Below are 23,286 nucleotides of genomic sequence, written 5' to 3'. Positions count from 1 at the left end.
GACAAGGAAGCAAAAATGTCAAAATGGGTGGACTTAAGGCCTCCTTAACCAAGCTATGTCAGCGGAGATGTCAAAATAAAATGGAGGATAGTGAATCCAGTCACGAAAAAGAATCATGCCCAACTTGGGCAGAAATGGTATGTAGTTGGAAAAGATGGAAGATCTGTCAAGGAAATGAGAGCTTCTATAATTAGGAGAGTCCAGAGGCAGCATAAAGCCCATATAAACGCACTAAAAGTCCTTGCTACATCAAAAACCTCTGAAAATGTGAAGTTTGAGAAAGTACCTCATGAAGGAAGAAATCAACTTCATTGGAGAACCAAAAAGGAGATAGGGAAGACAAATAGCAAAACTAAAGGAGAAGGAGATCACGTGCCACAAAGCCTTCATCCAGGAAAATACAGGATCTTGAGGAGAGCTCAAAAGGATATGGTAATGATGCCAACCCCAAGATAGAGCCCAGAACCTATATGTTTTGGAACTATTTCGCCAGAGAGAGGATTGCCCGCACCTTTACTGGTTGATACTCTCTGTGAAATCCTAGAGTAAGTGTAGAACTTTGGAATAACTCAGGAGGAAAAATTGCCCAAACTAATGTAGCCAAAAGAGGTATAAGCGTGGTTAGATGAATTCATGGACCACATTGGGGGTAAGAAGGAGGATCAACCTGGACCTAGCAACTTCCACGTAAACATAACATATGTTCTATCCGCTATGTTTTGCGTTGGGCCTGATCAATCTGCCATTATGAAGGGTGATTACTTGGCAACAGAACCTACGATAGCACATGTTAGTGTTAAAGAAGCAGGAAAAAAGGAGTCGGGCAGAACAAGTTTACCCGAGCTCACAAAGAAAGAGCCTGAAATAGTGTACTCAGACAGATAGCAGTTCACTATGAGGAATGAGCCATGGAACCAGGATTTTGGGAGATGGTGGAGGCAGAGTCATGGCCGTTTCTCCCCACAGCTAATGTTGCAGAAGCCAGTTTTTACAATCCTAGTATTGAGATTCTTCAGGAGTTGATGAGAACGGCCGCCTAACCAAGGTGATGGCCAAAAAATTGCTAGAACAAGGGTTGTCATTCACAAAGGAGGAATGGGATAGACCTCATATTGTCCTAACTCCCCAACACTAGTAATGTTAGAACAAAGAAGAAATGACCAAGTAGTTGTAGTCAGGTCTTTAATTAAGAGACTGTTGGTATATGGTAGAGAAAGAAAGCAAGAAAGAGAGAGCTTAACCGAGGATCAGGAGGAATAAGCTTCAAGTAGCCAGAACAAAAGTGAAAAAGAGTTTTTTGGAAGAGAGTTAAAGGCAGCCATACAAATGGCTGAATGTATATATGACCTGGAATGGCCAGAAGACTTGCCCGAGAATCCAGAGTTCATTGAATTTTTGTGTACAGAACCTGACAAACCACCACCAGAAGTACAAGACCCCTTAGAAACCATTGATTTGGGGACTGAGGAAGATCTAAGGCCTATACAGATTAGTGGCCTACTAGAAGTGGAAGATCGGGCAAGAATAGTCAACCTTTTCCACGAGTTTAAACACTGTTTTGCTTGGCATTACACTGAGATGCCAGGTTTAGATTCAACCTTAGTAGAACACAGAATGCATATTAAGGAGGGATATAAACCTGTAAAGCAAGCACCATAGAGGATGTCAAAAGAGATCGAAGAAAAGGTCAAAGAAGAAATTGAAAGGCTAGTAAAGGCTAGATTTATTAGGCCTGCCAAATATGTTGAGTGGTTGGCTAACATTGTACCTGTATTAAAAGCTATAACTAGTGCAGTTAGGTGTTGTGTTGACTATAGAAATATTAATGGGGCCACAGCTAAAAATGAATACCCCATGCCCATGGCTGACCTATCCATAGATGCAGTTGCAAAACACAAAGTCCTATCTTTTATGGATGGGAACGCTAGTTATAATCAGATAAAAATGGCCAAAGAAGATATACATAAAACATCTTTTAGGAGCCCTGGACATGTCGGAGCCTATGAGTACTTAGTTATGCCATTTGGGCTAAAAAATGTTGGTGCAACTTATCAAAGAGCAATGAATACCATTTTTCATGACTTGATCGGCCACAACATGGAAGTATACATCGATGACATCGTGGTGAAATCTAAAACTGAAGAACAACACCTAGTTGACCTCAGACAAGCCTTAATGAGAATGAGGATCCATAAGTTGAAAATGAATCCCAAGAAATGTGCTTTTGGGGTAAGATCGGGCAACATTTTGGGATTCCTCGTTCACCAAAGAGGAGTGGAAGTTGACAAAAATAAAGCTTGGGCAATAATGGAATCACCTCCTCCTACCAACAAAGTACAACTACATAGGCTACTAGGAAAAATCAACTTCTTGAGGAGATTCGTTGCTAACTTGGCAGGCAAGATTCAACCACTAACTTCTTTGTTAAGATTGAAAGACAAAGAAGAGTTTGAGTGGGGCCCTCCACATCAGGAAGCCTTTGACAAAATAAAGGCTTACTTAACTTCTCCACTAATGTTCTTGCCACCTCAGAGAGGGAAGCCTTTAAAGCTTTATATTTCTGCCTCCGAGAAGTAAATGGGAAACTTGTTGGCTCAAAACAATGAAGGGGGAAAAGAGCAAGCAATTTATTACCTCAGTAGAATCCATACTGAGGTGGAAACAAGATACACACCAGTATAGAGGTTGTTTCTGGCTTTATACTTCACTGCCTATAAGCTAAGGCATTACATGTTGCCTTGCCACATCAACATTATTGCTAAGACTGATGTGATCAAGTATATGTTGTTAAAACCAATGTTAACTAGGAGGATTGGAAAATAGATTCTAGCATTATCAGAGTTCAACTTTCAATATGTGCCCCAAAGAGCGATTAACGGGCAAGCAGTTGCAGACTTATTGGCTGAGCACCAAGAGTCACAAGATGAGCTTGTCAACATCCCAGGAACTCTGGAAGTGGCCAGTGCATGGATCCCACCAAGCAAAGCCTTCTCGGGCAAAGAAGAATGGATCCAACAAGAGATAAAAAGAATAGCTAGTCTTTGGTTTACTCCTTGGAAACTATATTTTAATGGTTCTTACACTCAAAATGCTGCTGGAGTCGGGATTGTTATCATTAATCCCAAAGGTGCTCACCATTGTTATTCATTTCTCCTGGATTATCAAGATACTACTAACAATCGGGCAGAGTATGAGGCACTGATAATTGGATTAGAAATCTTGACAAAGTTGGGAGTAACTGAAGTTGAAGCGTTTAGTGGTTAAAAGTTGGTGATTAATTAGCTAAATGGAGAATACAAGTGCAGGCACATCATTATGGCTGGTTATTACTTGGCAGCCACTCAATTGTTAAGCTATTAGGGCCAGGAGATATCAGTCAGCTATATCCCCAGAGAATCAAATGTAATGGCCGATGAGATGGCACAGGTGGCTTCTGGAGCACTGAGCCAAGAAATGAGATTCAAGGTAGAGGTAGAAGTACAAAGGAGGAATCTCCCTTCTATTTTTGATAGAGGATTTAGCCCGGATGTAATGACTAAGGAGCCCGAAATGGAAGATTGGAGATCACCTATTCTTTAATACCTGAGGAACCCTTCTTTCCCCATAAGCTAAAAGAATAGATAGCAAGAAACTATGTATGTTGTGTGGGAGGAAAATCTGTTAAGAAAGTCTCTAGATGGATTGTTATTAAAATGCTTAGGCCAAGAAGAGTCAATGAGAGTAATAGTCAAAGTACATGAAGGAATTTGTGGAGTACATCAAGCTGGAGCTAAGATGAGGTGGTTACTTATAAGATATGGTTACTTATGGCCAAACATGGAGAAAGATTGCAAGGCCTATGCCGGAGGATGTGAAGAATGCCAAAGACATGGACTTCTCCAACATGTGTCATTAGTACCATTAAACCTTATGGTCAAGCCTTGGCCCTTCAGAGGATGGGTTATAGACTTTATCGGGCAAATTTACCCAGCTTCTAGCAAGGGGCAAACATTCATAATTGTGGCAACAGATTATTTCACTAAGTGGGTGGAGGCATCAACTGTGAAGACTATCACTTCAATTACAGTTAAGAAGTTCATTGAAACCAAGATATTACACAGATATAAAGTGCCCAAGACATTTGTCACAGACTGTGGGCCATGCTTTATTTCAAATAAGGTAGAGGAATTTCCAAGTTCAAGATAAAGATGATCCAATCTAGTCCTTGCTACCCCCAATCAAATGGTCAAGCAAAAACTAACAACAAGATCTTGGTGAACATCATTAAAAGAATGGTGGCAGATAGTCCAAAGAAGTGGCACAAAAAGTTAGGAGACAGTTTGTGGGCTTACAGAACCTCCAAGAGGGCAGGAACTGGAACTACTCCTTATGCCTTAACCTTCGAGTAGGATGTTGTGCTCCCCATGGAGATTAATGTAAGTTCTGTTAAAATTCAAAAATCAATTTGGGTTGCATAATGAGGAACACATTCAGACTATGTGTTAAAGAGTTGAAGATCTAGATGTAACCTGAATTGAAGCTCTAAATAAAATTCAGGAAGGGAAAGAGAGTTGTTGCCCGAGCATACAATAAGAATGTGAAGTTAAAAAACGTCAAGGAAAGAGAATTAATTTGGAAAACAGTTTTACCCTTAGGAGCTCAAGTAAGAGGCTTTGGGAAATGGAGTCCTACTTGGGAAGGTCTTTTTATTATTCACTGAGCACTGGATAAGGAAGGATATCACTTGGCAGATCTAGAGGGAAACTTGCAAAAACATCCAGTTAATGCTAAGTTTTTAAAGAAATACCATCCAACTTTATGGGATGTGAGAGATTGTTATATTGAGAAGGCCTAAGCAAGTTGAGAAGGGTTGAAGTTAGATTACTATTGGTAAAACTTCAATGTAAAGCAAGAATTAAGACAAGTGAGGATGAAGAAGAAGTATATTTTGTTTCATGTAAAAATGATTACAATTGATCCTAGCCTAACAACTTTACATCCTCAGCCAAGGCAACTATTCTGGAATAGTAAGTTTGCATAATGATGAAAATTAGTCCTGGTTCTCCAAGATACATATTGCTATTGGCAAGTTGGGCCTTTGAATCCTCCACTTCTTGAGAAATCTTCTCCATCTCTTCTACTTTCTGGGAAAGGTGAGTAGCCAGAGTCATCTTCTTAACCTTCAAAGAAGAGAATTGTTCTTTTAATCTTTGAATCTCAGCGTTAACCACTACAATACTATCTTCCATAACTGATCATTCCTCCATTAACTGCTGGAGAATGGCTGAGGTTTTCACATGTTTTTCTTGGAAGCACTTCACTCTATTGGATGTCTGCTCTGTTTTTTTTTATGTTGGTCCCTTAGTGCCCGCAGATTCTTAAAAAAGTTGAGAAAAAACTCGTGTTGCAATGACTGCGCCTTATAGAGCTTGGTTAAAGCCTTCTTAGCATCATGAAGAACCTTTAGGCTGAAAGAAGCTGTGAAGTCATTCTTCATCCAATCCTTGAAAATTTGATGAGCTTTTTGAAGAAGGGGAGACTTGGCAGAAGATGGAGGAGATTGCAGCTTGGTCTTGATTTGCCTGAACTTCTTGACAAGTTCAAGCAATGATGCTGCTAATGGGTTTGGGGGCATCTCTTCAGTAGTAGGAGAAAGGACAGCTCCGATTGGCAGATGAGGAGGACAAGTTAAGGAAATGATCTACAATTCAGATTACAGAAAGGCAAGATAAGGAAAATTGATATGCCTGAGAAAAACTTGGAACCTTGGCAGAAGATGGAGGAGGAGTGTGACATTGGGTTGCTGAGGAAGAACATCTTTGCTTGCTGGATGATGAGAGATGGTGCCCGAACCTTCACTAGAGGCCTATGGAATTGAGAAAGCTAAGTGTCAACAGATTTACTTGTGCAAAAAAGAAAAACAGAAGAAGAAAAGCCTTCATACCTTAGCAGGACCCTGAGAATGAGCGGGTGAGCTAGCTCGACCTGCAGTTTGAGAAGCCTGCGAGTTAGTGACATCTGGGACCATAGGGATATCAAGGACTATAGGATCCCCAAAAGCAGATGTTGTTGGTTGATGAGATTTTTGCACTGGGGAGGACTAAAAAGAAGGGTAAAAAGACAATAAGTATAAGGGAGAGAGAAAGCTTTAAGCATAAAAATATCAAGAAAAGGTATTCACTGGATTACTGTTATCTTCCACAAAGTGTAGCATCTCCTTAGTGGAAGGATCAAACTACGAAGTTGGAGTCATCACCAAGGGAGTGGAGCTTTGCCCGATAGAGGGTGCAGCTGCTCCAACCTTAGCTTACAAAAGCAAAAGTAGTGTTAAAACTCTAAAAGTAACAAAAATGCAAGTTCAAGATAAGAAATATGAGATATACCTTTGAAGATTTAGCCCAACGAGAGAAAACTTGTACCATTCGGGCTGGAGGTGAAGAGGCCTTAGGCGGAGAAATCTTTTCTTCTCTTATAGTCTGTTATAGGCAATCAGGCAGAAAGTTAAGAAAATGGAGAAATCAAAGGAATAAACTTAAAGATGAAAGTTATACCTCCAGAGCTTCAAGGGTGGAATCTTACAAATCCTTGGCCTTTTGATACATCTCGGCCTCCAGTGGATCATCCATCGAAACAACGGTAGGCTTCTTAGTTGCTTGAGGCCCTAGATTAAAGGAAAATGAAGTTGTTGGCTCTTAAACACAAAATGCAAGTAAGAATGGAAGGTTGAAACAAAATTTAATTATTAGAAGCCTTCTACTTTTTTCTACCCGTTTCAACTAGAGGAACAATGGAAGACTAGGAGGATGTGGCGGTATGTGCCCTTGTTCTCTTCTTGGTAGGGGTTTCCCATAGACCAGGTATAGAAAGTTGAGCTTGAGGTTGATCTTGCTCGGACTCTGAAGATTCTACTACCATCGCCCTTGTCCACCGTGTGGCCCGAGCCTCCACCACAGGCTCAACCTTGCCCTCTGAGTCTCCAAGTAACTCAGAGACATCTCTACCTGCTTCAACGTCTTGTCTCTCTGCCTCAGTCGCGGCTTCTTGGAGAACAAGGGCGTCCGCAGCCTTTTCATCCTGCCTGAATTTCTACAGGATTACCTTGAGCTGCAAGTGTAAGGAAACCAAGAAAAATATTAGAAGAAAGCAGATTCATGAAATTTCATAAAATTACAAGTTAAATAAGTAAGAGGTACCTATTAGAAGGAGTTAGTTCTTCTGATGAATCATTTCCTTCCAATTCTCGAGCTTGCTAGAGCTTGGATAAGATTTGATAGATAATTGCTTAAAGAGGTGATCATGGGCTTCGCACAGATCTCCTTCATACCTCTTAATTCATTTTGCCTCCCACCAAGAAGAGAAGGTTGGGGTGCATTCGAAGTTGAGAGTTACAGGCTTTTGGGCAACCTTGCTCAATACCTCGAGATTGGGTCAGACAGCTCAGAAAGTGACTTCTTCAGGGGAGCGAAGGCGATATGAGGTGCTGTAATGAATTGAGTTGAAAAAAGGGTACCTAGATGTCTTGTCTAAACCCCAATTGTCTAGCACAGAAGTTAGGGTGGTAAACCTCCAGCCCGAGCTTGTAGCGGTCACTCCTTACTCCCAAGCTAGGTCCCTTAGTTGAATACAACTGATAAATCTCTCTCTGCATAATGGACTAGCGTCTACTCCAATGGCATCTTGAAAGGCTTGGTCAGAAAACTAAAGATACCTCCTAAGAACAGACGCTCCCTACTCAAGGTCTAACCGAGACTCTGAAGAAATAAAGGCAGGAAAATATGGAGTGATTGGTGGGTGAGGCTTCAACAAGGATTCGGGCAGGAGCAACACTCTTAAGGAATTCAAGGTTGGGAGCCTGAAGCTCGAGGAAATACCATTGAAGCCAAAGCTGAATCATCCAAGTTGGACCGTTAAGGTCAGTTTCAAATGGTTCTTCCCGAGTCATCTCAAAGAGAAAATGGTAGAGATAAGAGAGAAGGAAAAGACTCGTAGCTACATCGTCGAAGTTGTGAAGTGCTTCCACTAGAAAGATCCATTCTACCTTCACTCATTTGGATTTGTTGGTAAATACATGTTTGTTGAGCCAGTACAGCAGAAAGTACATGTGTTTTTGGTCTTTTTTGGCATTGAAGGAAGATGGGCCAAATTCCTTCTTGGCAAACGGGATAAAACCTGTGAAGGAAGTTCCATAACTCTTAAAAGTCATAGAGTTATACTCCAATTGAATCATGGGAACAGAGCTGCTTGAACTCTCAGCGGTCGAACAAGAAAAAGGTGCTCAATCATGGGTGACGTCCACAACTCTGCATAAAGGCCTTAGCCCGAAGACCTGCACCATGTCAAGAATGGTAGGAGACATGGGGCCTATCCTAAAGTTGAAGGTATTGGTGTCCGAGTTCCAAAAGAGAAGAACCATTGTGAATAGGTCGGGCTTGGCAATAACGGTGGTCTTCGAGAGCATTATCAACTCGTATATCTCGTTGTTCATCCACTTCCGCTTGAAAGTAGGCTCGAGTTCATTTATCCATTGCGTCCAGCCTTCATCCTTCATTAGAGGAAAGCCGCGACGGTGGTTTGACCATTTGGAAGACGAAATGCCCGACTTGGCGTGAAATGGGTTGGGGGTATACAAATTCTCCTTGGGCATGTTGGTCTCCACTGCAATAGGGACTGAAAAGGTCCATACAGGTCCTAAGGAGTGTGTTCCTCCTTCCTCAAAGAAAAGTTTGGTATGCAGGCCAGCCCCGATGGTGATGAAGACCGTTGAGCAAGCAACGCATGGTGGAAATCCTTTCACCAGTCTCACAAGAATATTAAGTTTGAACAACTTTGGGAGCCATTGAGGATTTTGAGAAAACGATAGGAAGAAAAGTTGAAATTAGAAGTAAAGACTGAGAAACTAAGGAGAAATTTCTAGAAATTATGAAAGTTCTGAGGATTCTGGGAAGTTCAGGAAATTTGAAGGCTAGAAATTGCTAAGGTATTTAGCTAGAGAGTTTAGGTGAGGATTATATAGTAAATGGTTAGTTAACGTTGGAAATCGTGGGTTAGTGCAAAGGTTTTGTTAAACAATGGTTGTCTGGAATGGTACAAGTCCCGAGTAAGTGCATGCGATGGCTATTCAATCATTATTAACGCCTTGATTCGCAGACTCAACAATGATTAAGGGGGGCACTATTTGGGTTAATATTTGAACATTAGGCTTAAATGAAGGAAAACCTAAGTATGCCAATTAAAGGAGAATTTGCCCGAAGCCCAGCATCGAGCCCAGAGGCAAATTGAAGCCTTCTCAGCCAAATACAAGTCACGTGCTTGCCATTAAAGTGACAAGTGATGGAGAATAACCTACTACCAGCCAAAAAGCACTTTCTAGTGGCAGTTCTTGTTAAAAACTGATGACTCACTACCCTCCAAGTGCTTTCGGGCAAGGATAAAGGTTACAGCAGTCAGGCAAATTTGCCTATAAAAGTAGGAAGAGGCCCTAGAGACAAGAACATTCAACCAATCAAACAAACAAACATTCAAACTCTACTCTCAAGCCAAATTTGCATCTAAAAGCTGTACTCAGCCCCGATCCCAATCCTTTTTAGGATAATTCCCTACTAAAGACATCTTTTGTCTAGTATAAAAGCTCAGCTACATCCCTTAGTGGCGTAGTATCGTTCCCCTTGTGTAAACTTGTTTACCATCCATCTCTTTTCAGCATATAAACCCTATAAATACAAAGATAAGTGACTGCAAGAAGTTCAACCTTAACAGACAAGGTGAAATTTTGCCCAAAGCTCTTTGTTTGTTTTCTGAATTAGTAGATCTATTACTTATTGCATTCTACAATATGTATTCAAGTTATTTCCAACAGTTTCCCTATGTTAAGAACTCCATTTACATTTGGATCCGGTTAGTTTAATGGATACGTTATCATTAAAATCAATCAAGAACCAAGTAAATGACTTAAGGGGCTTTGGACTCCCTCCATTCGAACATACAAGACCATGAACTAAAAGTCCTTGTTTACAAGGCAAGAAAAAGAACTTAATGTGGACTTAACCCATCCACGACAATCATTTGATAACAAAAAGTTTGAAGTAACTTGGAGCGCAAGTATTCAACTTAAAATACATTTGTTCTACATCTGCTATACTGAGATAATAGTGTCACGCCTAGCACTTAGTTAGTTTTGATTGTGAGCTCAAGCCCTACACCTAAGGCCCCACAAAGGCACATTTTAGAACTAACTTTGTTCTCTGCTTGTAACATCTCAGCAAGTAAGAGCCCAACTATACATCCAAAGTGCCAATCCCTTGGGGAGTTGTGCTGAGGTCCGAGGAGCCTTCTCTATAAGAATCTTTGCCCGAACAATTTGGATATTAGTGGAAGTTCATAACCTTATTACCAAGCAATTTCAGTCACATAGATCCATTTTTCTCTTTTTTCAACATGCTTAGAATAAAGATACAGATATTGTGTAATATTTAATGACTTCGATCGAATTCATTCATTTTTGCATCTGTCATATTCGGCGACTTAACGGTCAGCCTTGCATGGAAAATAAAATTAAAAGACATTGAAAGAACTTCAATACATCGGTCCCTTTGATCTTCACAAAAGTGCTTTAAACGCATGCATTGGGCCGGATGACAACAGAAGAAATTATGGAGTTGTTGCTTTAATTATTTGGTTACCTGCTGTGATCCTAAAATTTGTATACAATCAATCAATCTCTCAGATATGGCCCCCGACCCTTGCATGATACCTGTTAATTAGTTGTTGATCTATCATTAGCCAGGTAGAAATTGAAAACATATATACCTGATGGGTCCTGGAATATATTGGAGTGGATGGCAAGCCTTTAATTATTATTGTCGTTTAAGGGTTTTTCTTTCACCTAATTTTTCTTGTGGGACAAACATACTTCGATCCAAATTTATATATGGGTATATTTAAGTAAACATATCCTACTACAGCAATAATTCCTTTGGGTATATATAAGTAAATATGGGCGTACGTACAAAAAAGAAAAACAAACAAAAAATGATGTGTGGTGATGAGTGGTGAGTTGAGAATAGTCTAGAAGAAAGAATGCTTTTCAATGATATATGTATGTCATCTGAAACAAAGGTATATATACAACTCTATACAAATATGGGAAAGAATAAGGGGAAAATAATTACATCCTAACTAGGAAACCAAATATGGTAGGAATCCCACAATTATAGGAATCCTAATACAAGTCAACACTCCCCCTCAAGTTGGTGCATAGATGTTGCACATGCCCAACTTGTCTAGAAACCTGGAGAACTTGTCACTAGAGACCGCCTTCGTGAGAATATCTGCTACTTGGTCATCCGTTCCTACGGGAGGAACCTCAATTACTTTACTATCTAGCTTCTCTTTAATAAGGAACCGGTCAACCTCTACATGCTTGGTCCTATCATGTTGCACGGGATTATGAGCAATATCACGAGGAGCTTTATTGTCACAAAATAACTTCATTAGCTGATCATGTTTGACCCCCACATCTTGTAACAGAAACTTAAGCCACAAGAGTTCATAAATACCGAGTGCAATGCCTCTAAATTCGGCTTCTGCGCTTGACCTTGATACAACATTCTGCTTCTTGCTTTTCAACGTTACTAGATTTCCCCCAACAAAGGTGAAATACCCAGATGTCGAGCGCCTATCATCCGTTGATCTTGCCCAATCAGCATCCGTATAGCACTCAATTTTGAAATGCCTATTTTTCTGAAATAAAATTCCTTTACCAGGGCTTCCTTTCAAGTAACTCAATATCTTCATAACTGCATTCATGTGTTGTTCTCCTAGATTGTTCATATATTGACTAATCACACTTAAGGCATGAGCAAGATCCAGCCTATTGTGAGCCAAGTACATTAATCTTCCTACTAACCTTTGATACCTCCCTTTATCAACCGGTACTTCATTCTGATCGATACCCAACTTCATTTCTTCGGCCAACGGAGTAGACACCGGCTTGCATGCCGTCATACTGGTTTCTTCCAATAGGTCAAGAACATACTTCCTTTGCGATAGAAATATCCCAGATTTGCCTCTCAACACTTCAATCCCTAGGAAATATTTCAAAGAACCAAGATCTTTCATTTCAAATTCTGTGGACAAATAATTTTTCAAGGCTGCTTACTCAACAGGATCGTTACCAGTAACCACCATATCATCCACATATACGATAAGGGTTGTAACCTTTCCGTTCAGACATTTCAGGAATCACGTGTGATCCCAACTACTTTGCCTATACCCGAATGCTCTCATGGACTTGGTAAATCTACCAAACCAGGCTCTAAGAGACTGCTTTAACCCATACAATGATTTCTTGAGCCTACATACCTTTTGTTTCCTTATGTTCGAATCATTGCACCCTGGTGGAAGGTCCATGTAAATCTCCTCAGTTAGATCTCCATGGAGGAATGCATTTTTTACATCGAACTGTTGCAAAGGCCAATCCAGGTTGGCTGCTAATGACAATAGAACACGAACTGTATTGATCTTTGCCACTGGTGCGAACGTATCAGTGTAGTCAATGCGATATTTCTGTGTATACCCATTTGCCACCAATCGTGCTTTAAAGCAATCTACTGTTCCATCTGCTTTGTATTTCATTGTATAAACCCATTTGCATCCCACAAGTTTCTTTTTGGCTGGCAAGTCAATTATTTCCCAGGTAGCATTCTTCTTCAACGATCTTAATTCCTCGTTCATTGCATCTTTCTAGCGGGAATCTACTAAAGCCTCCTGCACATTGTTAGGAATAGATATAGTAGATAATTGATATACAAATGACTTATTTGGTTTTGACAGGTGACAGGTAGACACATAATTGTTTAATGGGTATCTCACTATTGAATTAGAGTTTGGCTCACTCACGGAATACTTGTGTTTACACTTAGGATCTGCCTCATAAGTGGGTTTAGGAATACCTCAATTAATACGCTCTAGAAGGCGACGGAGTGTAGGTGCATCCAGTGTAGGAAACGATTGGTTATGAGAATTAATAGAATATGAGTTCATACTCGGACCTGATATAACTTCGGGAGAAAAATCTCGTGACAAATGCTGCAATTGTTGCTCGATTCCACTGCAAATAGTATGACCCGTGGGCTGCTCTTTCTCTTGATTTGTTTGCTGATCCTCAGTGGGCTGCTCGGTGGGCTGCTTGGTGGGCTGATAACCAAAGCACACAGGTTGCTGCCCTTCTTCAAATGCCGTGGGCTGATTATTGCAACACATGGGCTGCTACCCTTCTCCAGATGCCGTGTACTCCAGGCGTGATGACTGTAATGGTTGCTGTTCATGTAGCTCGTTTCTACCCACGTGAGAGTAATCAAAGATCAAAACTTCACTATTATCTTGGGTCAGAACTTTACTATTTCGGTATTCCCCCTAAAGTGAGGACGCAAAGGATCCAAAAAATATTTCATTCTCATGGAAAATCACATCCTGAGTAATAACCATTTTTTTACTCGAAGGATGATAACAACGATATCCTTTCTAGGGAGTAGCATAACCCAAAAAAAACACAATGAATGGCTTGAGGTTCAAGTTTATTATTCCGTTGAGAGGGATGGAGATGAATGGAAGCAACACACCCCAAGACCCGTGGAGGGAGATTGGGAGTTGATGGGTAGTCTGAAATGTGAGAGCCTGAAATGGCTTATGGAAGTTGATAGTACAGGAAGGAAGACGATTAATAAGGTAGGCTGAGGACATAAGTGCCTCTCCCTAATAATGTAGAGGCAAATGTGCCGCAATGAATGAAGCACGAACCATTTCTAACAGGTGTCTATTTTTTTTGTTCTGCAGCCCCATTTTGTTGATGAGTATATGGGCATGTGGCCTGATGAATAATACCATGTAATTCTAGGAAGGAACCGTTGTATTGCACATCAACCATTTTATGGAACCGTTGAAAGGCCGAACTAACTTCGCTTTTCAACTTTAACAAAATAACCCAAGTCATTATGGTACAATAGTCGATAAAAGTAACAAACCAGTGAGCACCACAAAGAGTATCTATTTTCGACGGTCCCCATACATCAGAATGCACAATCATAAAAGGAACGGTACTTTTATTTAAATTGGGAGGAAATGAGGTTTGATGGCTCTTAGCCATTTCACAAACATCACACTTAAACTGAGAAACATCATTCTTGACAAACAAACTAGGAAATAACTTATGCAGATAACCAAAGGAAGCATGCCCAAGGCGCCGATGCCACATCCAGGTGTCTGACACTTTATTAGTATCCTCTTAGGAGTCATCAACGGAAAGGGCTTGAGTCTGCAAGCTAGAACTACTGGTGTTAACTCCAAGTAATAAAGTTTCCCTCTTCCAATACCATAACCAATTGTCTTTCGCGTCCGGATGTCCTTCAAAACACAAAAATAGGGCCAAAAAATAACCAAACAATGTAAGGCAAGGGTTATTTGAGCAACAGACAACAAATTATAATTTAGAGATGGAACCACAAGAACAGTGTCAAGTTTTATTGTATCGGAAAGGGAAACAGTGCCTTCCCCAATAACAGGGACGACATTACCATTAGCAACATTGACCTCGGTATGTGTGAATGTTTTTAGTGATGGAGCCTGTCTAGAATCTTAAGTCATATGCTCAGTAGCTCCGGAATCAATTATCCATGTATTATTCATAACTGAAGTAGAAGTACTTAATGCCTTACCATCACTACCTGCCGCAGTAATCATGGCAGATGCCTTGTTCGCTATCTGATCATAATCATTCTTGGTTTCTGCAACAGAGGCTCGAGATTTTTTGCAACGAGGATCATGGGTCTTATCCCAATTCTCAGGATATCCAATCAGCTTAAAACAACGATTCTTGGAGTGTCCTATCTTGTCATGCCATAGTGTGTGCACTTACCTTGGGGACGATCCCGTCTTGTCTGGCTAGGCCGAGTTTGTCCTGGCCGGTTTTGTGACCCTTCTCGGTTCGACCCAAAAGATAATCCACGGGCATTTACTGCCATGGCAGCGAGTTCACTCTTGTCAACCTCCGTCTTCATTACTTCCTTTCGATCGGCTTCTCGACGAACATATGCATAAGAGGCCTGCAGGCCAAGTGGGGGATCCTTCCGTAGCACTTCTCCACGCACCTGATCAAACCCATCATCGAGACCACCAAGAAACACATAAACTCGTTGTCTCTCAGTGGATTTTTGAAATACTTTGATGTCGTTTTCACACTCCATGGATACCTTATTGAAGTGATCCAATTCTTGGAAAATCTCAATCAGCTCCCCGAAATAGATAGCCAAAGGTCAGCCATTCTGACGAAGACGTGATGCCTTCTTATTCAACGAATAAATTCTAGCCTCGTCATTCTCATCAAAGTAGGCTACCTTAAGGGAGTCCCAAATTTCCTTCGATGTAGACAACCAAATGTACCATTTCATAATCTTAGGCTTCATTGAAGACAAAAGCCAATTCTTAATTTTTTGATCTTCAGAGAACCAATCATCATATTTAGGATCGTCTTCGTTAGGTGCCTTGATAGACCCATGAAGATATCTCATCTTCTTCCTTCCAGCAATATGGATTTGAAGAGAGGAGTTCATAAATCATAGTTCTTGTCATCCAAAACCATACCAATATTAAAGCTTGAATTCTCTGACTGTACCATAATTGGAGCAGCCGCTGGAACAATCTAAGAACCAACCCCCTTTTCTTCAGCCATCTCTCTAGCCTGCAACGTGGATGAGACCTTAGAACTTGGTACTAACTAATACAAACTGGGCAAAAAAAAAAAAAACTTTAGCGTTGATGAGGCTTTGGAACAATACAGACGAATTGACGGGGCAGCAACAACTTCTCAGTTGCTCGCTGTAATCGATCAGGAAACGAGCAGCAACAACTCTAAGTTGCTCGCTGCAATTGATCAGGGACACGGCAGAGAAAAAAAAAACAATTAGGGTTCGGTGTTTTCCTTTTCTAACTCGGCTTTGGTGCCAAGAAGAAAGAATGCTTTTCAATGATATATGTATTTTATCTTAAACAAAGGTATATATACAACCCTATACAAATATGGGAAAGAATAAGGGGAAAATAATTACATCCTAACTAGGAAACCAAATATAGTAGGAATCCCACAATTATAGGAATCCTAATACAAGTCAACAAGTCTCGATGGGCAATTTCCTCGAAGTCAGTCATATTTTTTTTTTAAATAAAAAAGGGGGACACTGGTGGCAAGTCACGATAATCCACCCCTTTCGGGGACCGAGAAGACTCACATAGGCATTTCAGGCTCCCCCTGGCCACAAGTCTGGCTTCCACACCAGCAAAGGGTTTCGAACCTCGAAACCTTCAGTGCTTAGTTTTAAGGAAACCTTGTAATCCGTCATTTACTACTGTGTCACCATCTCGTGGTTCTGAAAGTTAGTTATTGAGTCTAAATTATTATGACAAATCCCATCTCCGGCCCACAGTCATCCTCAGAAGTTTCAGTACTATTGATACAATCGAGTCATATTACACACACAGAAAAGGAAATATATGCAACAGAATTATTCAGTCCATAACTTTTGATGATATATTCTCTGATCGCTCGAAATATTTGCATCACTGTAAGTACGTCAGTACATTTTTAATTATACATACTACTCGTTTTTGGAAGATACATGTCTTGAAATTGTTAGGAAGAATATAGATTGATGCAAAGGCCTCTTTTCCAAGAAGCTATATATCTTTTTACCAATCATGTTTTGTTCTTTTACTCTTTTTTATTTTTTATTTTTTTAATGAAATTGTTCTTCTCATTTTTCGACATCTGGAATAGAAAATCAAACACAAGTATATATGATCATCTAGCATTTTTTCGTGTAGCTGATTAGATATTTTGAGTCAGTACTACTGACCCAGTAACTTCAATTTCCTTCTGGTGCAATATATATACACGAAGTTTCTTGGAAATTTCCTTCTATTGGTTTTCGATAAGGTACCTGTAGGTGTATATATCTTTTTTAATATCAATATAAATATCATATGAAGAAGGATAATGCCTGTGTTTTTCATGGAAAAACCTATTTGTCTCCTCACTTGTGATTACCATATTTTTGACGTATGAACATCCTAATCGAAACCTTTCATTCTCTTTATCATCATCTAAAGATCAACCAAGTTGAATAATTTTTGCATATATGATATTTAGATGAATATAAGGAAAATGAACAGTTCTGATTATGAAGTTCGTACATCAAAAATACGTTAATCATAATTTGGAGAACAAGTAAGTTTCTCTATGGGGGGAACATAAGCATTATTCTATGAGGAATCTCTCTCTCTCTCTCTCTCTCTCTCTATCTCTCTATATATATCTATATATATATAGAGAGAGAGAGATAGAGAGAGAGAGAGAGAGAGATTCTTCATAGAATATATATATATATATATATTCCCCTTCCATTGTTAATCCCTTAAGTAATTTTATTTGAGGGACACCTTGTGGTGCTCATTCTGTAACTTTTTTTAACGATCCAAACCATTTATATTTTAATACATCATTAATAGATCATTCTTGAAACAAAAAATTAAACAAATCCAAAACCATTAATACATCTAATTGTAGTGAAGATAATAGATGAATAAAGTTTTTTAAAGAAACACTATTATATATGATGATTGCAATTTCATCCAATAGTTAAATAATACTTACGTTCTTCCCATGGGGAAATGCACAAATCTCAGCTCATTCGAATAATGTATGTTCACGGTATAAATTTTATAATAGGAATTGTTCAACTCATTAATCTTTGAAGATCATCCCTACAAAAAGTCATTAAATTGGAAATCGTTTAGTTATCCAAATGTATGAAACAAACAACGGTGTGACTATCAAGTAACATATTCGAGATGAACCGTTTATTTATTTGCACTACATAAAAAGGGTCATTTGCGAGGGTCAAATGTCGTCGGAAAAGGCATTTTGTCATTGCAAATTCATGTTTACGACGGGAAAAAGCCCTCGTTGGGCATCGCAAATTGATCCATTGGAAATACTTTTTTTTTCGACCAGCCGTCGAAAATGCTTCATGACCCACCCCGACCAAGAATGTCCACTTGGACTTCGAATCGAGTTGTGCTGGCCGACACCTGGAAGGTGACGAAGCCATAAAGTTTAGTGTGGTGGAATATGTGAATAAATTTAAACCCAAAAGTGCCTAAATATAAAAGTACGTTGTGAGTGGGAATGAACCCATTACACACGTGATGTCAGAGCATAAGTACAATACAATAAGATAGGGTGAGAATTATACCATCGAAGGTAATCGTCTACACCAAGGTTTGTCAAGAATCCTCATCGATAAGAAAGCTCAGCTACTAAAATCTAGAAGGGGGAATACAAGGGTGAGTAGGCCTGAAAATAAAGTTTTAATAAAAACCTTTGAAAACGTTATAACCCCTCGTCGTAAAATATGTATAGTTTCTAAGATATACATGCTACATATAGTATGAAAATACTCACCATAGCCTGCAAAATATCAAGATATCAATACGGCACAATAGTTCATATATAAGTGCATGATGTCAGTAATCGTATACTTTCACATAAGCAAACATATCAAACCAAGTGTTCATCGACACATGCTGACACACAAGTTCATGCAAAGTTATTCTGACATGAACAGGACTGTGTGTAATAGTGATATACGTTCTAGTGCTATAAGCAAGTGAAGACTAGCGCTATTCGCGATCACATACGAGTTGGAGTTGCCTATTGCAACCTATATGACAGGACTAGCACCTACTTGGATCCAAGGCGAGCGTGCGGTGCATATGTGAACATACACATGAAAGATTGGCCCTGGCCCTCGACGAGCACTAACATCGGTGCAGCAAACGATGAGTATAAAACATAAATATAGTCATGCCATAGTGGTTCGATAGTTCTAATCAACATAATATCATTCATAACCGTAGGTATAATCATGGCATCAATAAACATACACATATTTATGCATCCCGTAGGATTTATGATCTCTTCGTAATTTTCTGTTATTTCACTAATTCTTATAAGCATTAGTCTAAGCTAGGCATATGTAGTAAATTATCTTTCAATGTATAAATGGAAACTAACAAATATGCATATACCATATAAAAGAAAAAACTAACTGACTTGAAGTCCGCGCTACAACTCCCTAACACAAATATCAAGGCAACACGAACGATCGTCGCCTAGAACAAATATCAAATCATGTCTTAGAATTCTTATCCATAGAACACGTAACTTACATAAAACACATCCCCAAGGATGTTCTAGAATGATTTGTAACCCATTGACCAAAAGTCAACTGTCGGTTAAAGGTCGACGGTAAGATCCATAACCCTACGTAACTCAATCTAGAAGATCCACAACTCGGATTTCTGATCTGTAAATTCCCAAGAGTTTCAATAAGCTTCTAGAACAACATCCTAAATTTTCAGAATGATTCAACGGTCGAATCTCCGCCAATCGCTAAAATTAAGTGGCGGCCGATGTTAAGATTTACAAACTTTGAAAACCCATCTGGGAAGATCTGTACATCAGATTTCTAATCCGTCAGTTTCTAATGTCCTTAAATATTATGTACTATTACATATTAAAGTTTGGTGACAACTCAATGGTCGAATCGTCGAATCATATAATAACCAAGTGGCGGTCCTTAACGGAAATATAATCGAACAACGGAATTTCACCAATCGGATGTCTAATATGGAATCGGGGCACCCATTTTAGCCTAGGGAGGTCAAGTGGTGTCTCTGCCCACTCGTCGCCGCATACGGTGGTTGGCCGCCCCGACTCGCCGGAAAATTCAACTATTTCCAAAAATTACCAAATTTCATAGAAATGAAGATCTCAATGAGTAAAACAAGTTTTATATATGTGGCCAAGTCCAATTTCGCTGGGGAAAGCTCCAATTTAGCTTGCACCCGTCGGAAACCCTAGAATAGGTGAGCTTTGATTCGCCATCGTCGGTGCTCCGTCGCCCCTACCACCGGTTGGGTCTTGTTCCTGGGGTTGAGGGGAGTCTATTGGTGGTGGTGGTTGGTAGAGTTACCTTCGAATTTGATGGATCGTCACCCCGAAGCCCGTTGCATCCATCGGTGCAAATTTCCCACAATTCTGAACCCAATCTCCTCAAATTTGGTGTGGAAATGGTAGAGGAAAGGCCGAGATAATGATTGGGAGTGGTGGATCAACCCAATTCATCGGAAAAGCGATGAATTTCGCCGGAGAAACTGACCGGTCACAACCGGGTCGCGGGTCGAAAGGGAACCTGACCAATTATTGTCATTTTCTCCTTCCTCATTTCCCCTCCTTTCCTCTCTTCTGATTGGGCAGTTTTTCTCCTTTCTTTTCTTTCTGATTGGTTGGTCTTTCATCCTCTCTTCCTTTCCGACTAAATCTCACTTTCCTCATTTCTCTCCTCTGATTGGGCAGCAACCCCCTCTTTTCTTCTTTCCTCTGTCCATCATTCTCATTTCCTTCATTTCTCTCACCCAATAATAAAATATTAATAACAATGACTATGAGAGATATATAAACTAATAAATAGTCATTTTTACAAAAGTACTTTTCGGATTTGTAGTTCCGTAAAACCCCTATTGTAACTTCGGTTTCGATTCAGATTACGCTTACGCGATTGTCCCGTCAAGAACTTCGAGAGTACGGTAAAATAATAACTCGTACGCGTCACGAAAGGCGGTCAACGAAAGTCAACACTCTAGCCTCGAGGGTATTTTTGTCAATTCACTCATTTAAAAATTAATAAAATCATAAAGTTATGGACTGGTTGTCAAAAGCTAGCCACCTTGAAAAAAAAATTCATCCCTGAAATTTGAAATCACTTGCTATACATAATATACTCCAAAAGATAGGAAGAAAGTATATATAATGAAGAAATCAAGCTAGAGCGGTTGCATAAAATTGTCATTCCGTCGTGATTGAATTGCAATGATTCCTCTTTTCATGCCTCCAAACTTAAACTTTCCTTCTCATTCATTACAATAATATAATATACTGCTTTTATAAAACATAAAGTTGAAAATATTTATATATGTATAATAACATCCCGTCAAAATACATACATACATATATATATATATAGGGATAGGATCAAGGGACAAATATTTTGACAAACATTTTTACACTTCTTTGTAGCCTTTAGATTTTATAATATCCAAGGCTTCTTATTTATTCATTAAGTGACTTGGATCCTTATGTGGATTTTAACTAATATTAAAAATAAAAAGAAAATTGAAAAAACATAAAATCTGGAAGAAAATTTAAAAAAAAAAAAAATATATATATATATATATATAAAGGAAGAAACCCTAATAGTGAAAATAAGAAAGGAGGTCTGAAACCTCTATCTCCGATTCCCAGGTTTGCAACTTCCATTTGGGCAAAATTTGTGATGGATATTCATGCCAATGAAGGAGTCTCAACTCGTTAGGGAGATAATCAATTTCTCCAGACAGGCGCACATTACTATTTACAAAAAGTATTTGAAGATTTTTCATCTTTGAGAAGCTTTTAGCATTCAGACATATCTGATCTGGTTCAAAGCCTTCAAGGATCTGTAACTTGATGCCTTTAATTTTATTTGTTCCCTAGGATTAGAAAATATTAACATTAGCCAATGAAGTTCAAACAAAAAAAAAGGAAGCTACTATTAGCACTCTAAAAAAATCATCACGCACTTCATTCCTATTGTAAAATATAAGAACATAGGCCTGGTTTTCTTTGTAGCCTTCGTACCTCCTTTCTTATTTTCACGATTAGGGTTTCTTTATATATATATATATATATATACACATATATATATATACACACACATATATATATATTTTTTTAATTTTCTTCTAGATTTTATGTTTTTTCAATTCTTTTTTTAATATTAGCTAAAATCCACATAAGTATCCAAGTCACTCGATGAATAAATAAGAACCCTTGGATGTTATAAAATCTAAAGGCTCCAAAGAAGTGTAAAAATGCTTGTAAAAATATTTGTCCCTTGATCATATCCCATTTATATATAATAACATAAAGTTAAAGTAATTGTACTGAAATTAAAATTGAACATAGACTATTTTTCACCTACACACTCGTTGCGTTACGTACTCCGAAGATAAGTGTGTAATATTTTTGGGTCGAGCCCAAACAATGAATAACTAATTAAATAAGTAAATACAAATGCCAATGTAGAATGACTTACTTGTCTACTTGCTTAACGAGTCCAACAAATAAGTTATCGATATTACAGTCTGCAGGCTGCAATACCAACAACTCACAGTTGTCTCGATAAGTAAGTAACAAATTCTCGAGGGTGCAATATTACCATCATGCCCCTCATTGGGAAATACACATAAAGCATCTAATTAGCACCTCAATCGCACTCACGTACTGCCCTCTTGGGTGACAACACAAATAGCACACAATTTGCTACATTGTAATCTCAATCATTCAACTACATGTTCATAACACTCTTCTGTTGATCATGTGCTATGCATAAAATTTCCATACTAAGTCTCAACAGTGCTATACCCAAAACAAAAAATTGTAACCGTAGTTACAAGCAACTAAAATAAAGATAACTATGTGTTACAACCATGCTAATTGTAGAACGGACAAAATGCAACATGTCCACTAAGGTTTGAGTAGCTCGTTTGAGACTAATCATTAGTCTAAGGGTGAAATGTGGTACGTGACTAGTCTTCAAGAAGGCTTCCCAAGACTTGGAAATGAAACACGTGTCACAGTGAGATATAATAGTGACATACACACACACACACACACACACACACACCCCATATAACCAAACAATGCAGTTCATAACGCCATAGTGAGCAGGTTCACATTGAATTTCCCTCAAGTTTAGCAAAACTATGCCAAGAAGAACAATCAAGAATTTAAGGGTCAAACAAGTCCATCAAATCTAGAATACAAGGTAATTGAAATTAATGCATGACATCTCACTACAACAGTAGCTTTTGGAACATTCAATCACCAACAGTAAAGATTCACTTATCAGAGTATTTGTTGGGTGATTGAGGAATTAATAGTCATAACTAAAATCTAAATGTTCGGGCGATTCACCTAAACATTCTATTTGCTTCAAAATTAGTACAAAGTGCACTAGGGTAGACATGTACCCAAGGGTGACTAGAATGCCTTCCGACACAAAAGATGAATATGAAATCACAGTCAAAGTAGATGTTGATCTAAACGTCAAAAAAATCTAATAATTTCAAGAATGAGTATTTTTCTCAAGTGATCTA

General features: G+C 39.0%; 1 long non-coding RNA gene across 1 annotated transcript; it reads right to left on the bottom strand.

Moving 5' to 3' along the window:
• Nucleotides 1-17,857: 17,857 nt before the first annotated feature.
• LOC139192709 (uncharacterized) lies at nt 17,858-18,352 on the bottom strand. The gene is made up of 2 exons (XR_011577006.1): nt 18,282-18,352; nt 17,858-18,117 (listed from the first exon to the last, which is right to left on the bottom strand). It is a non-coding gene; the product is annotated as an uncharacterized lncRNA (long non-coding RNA).
• Between the last annotated feature and the right edge of the window lie 4,934 nt (nt 18,353-23,286).

This window comes from Malus domestica, chromosome 16 (genome assembly GCF_042453785.1).
Source record: "Malus domestica chromosome 16, GDT2T_hap1".
Classification (NCBI taxonomy): Eukaryota; Viridiplantae; Streptophyta; class Magnoliopsida; order Rosales; family Rosaceae; genus Malus; species Malus domestica.
This window is presented reverse-complemented; position numbering and strand designations above follow the sequence as displayed.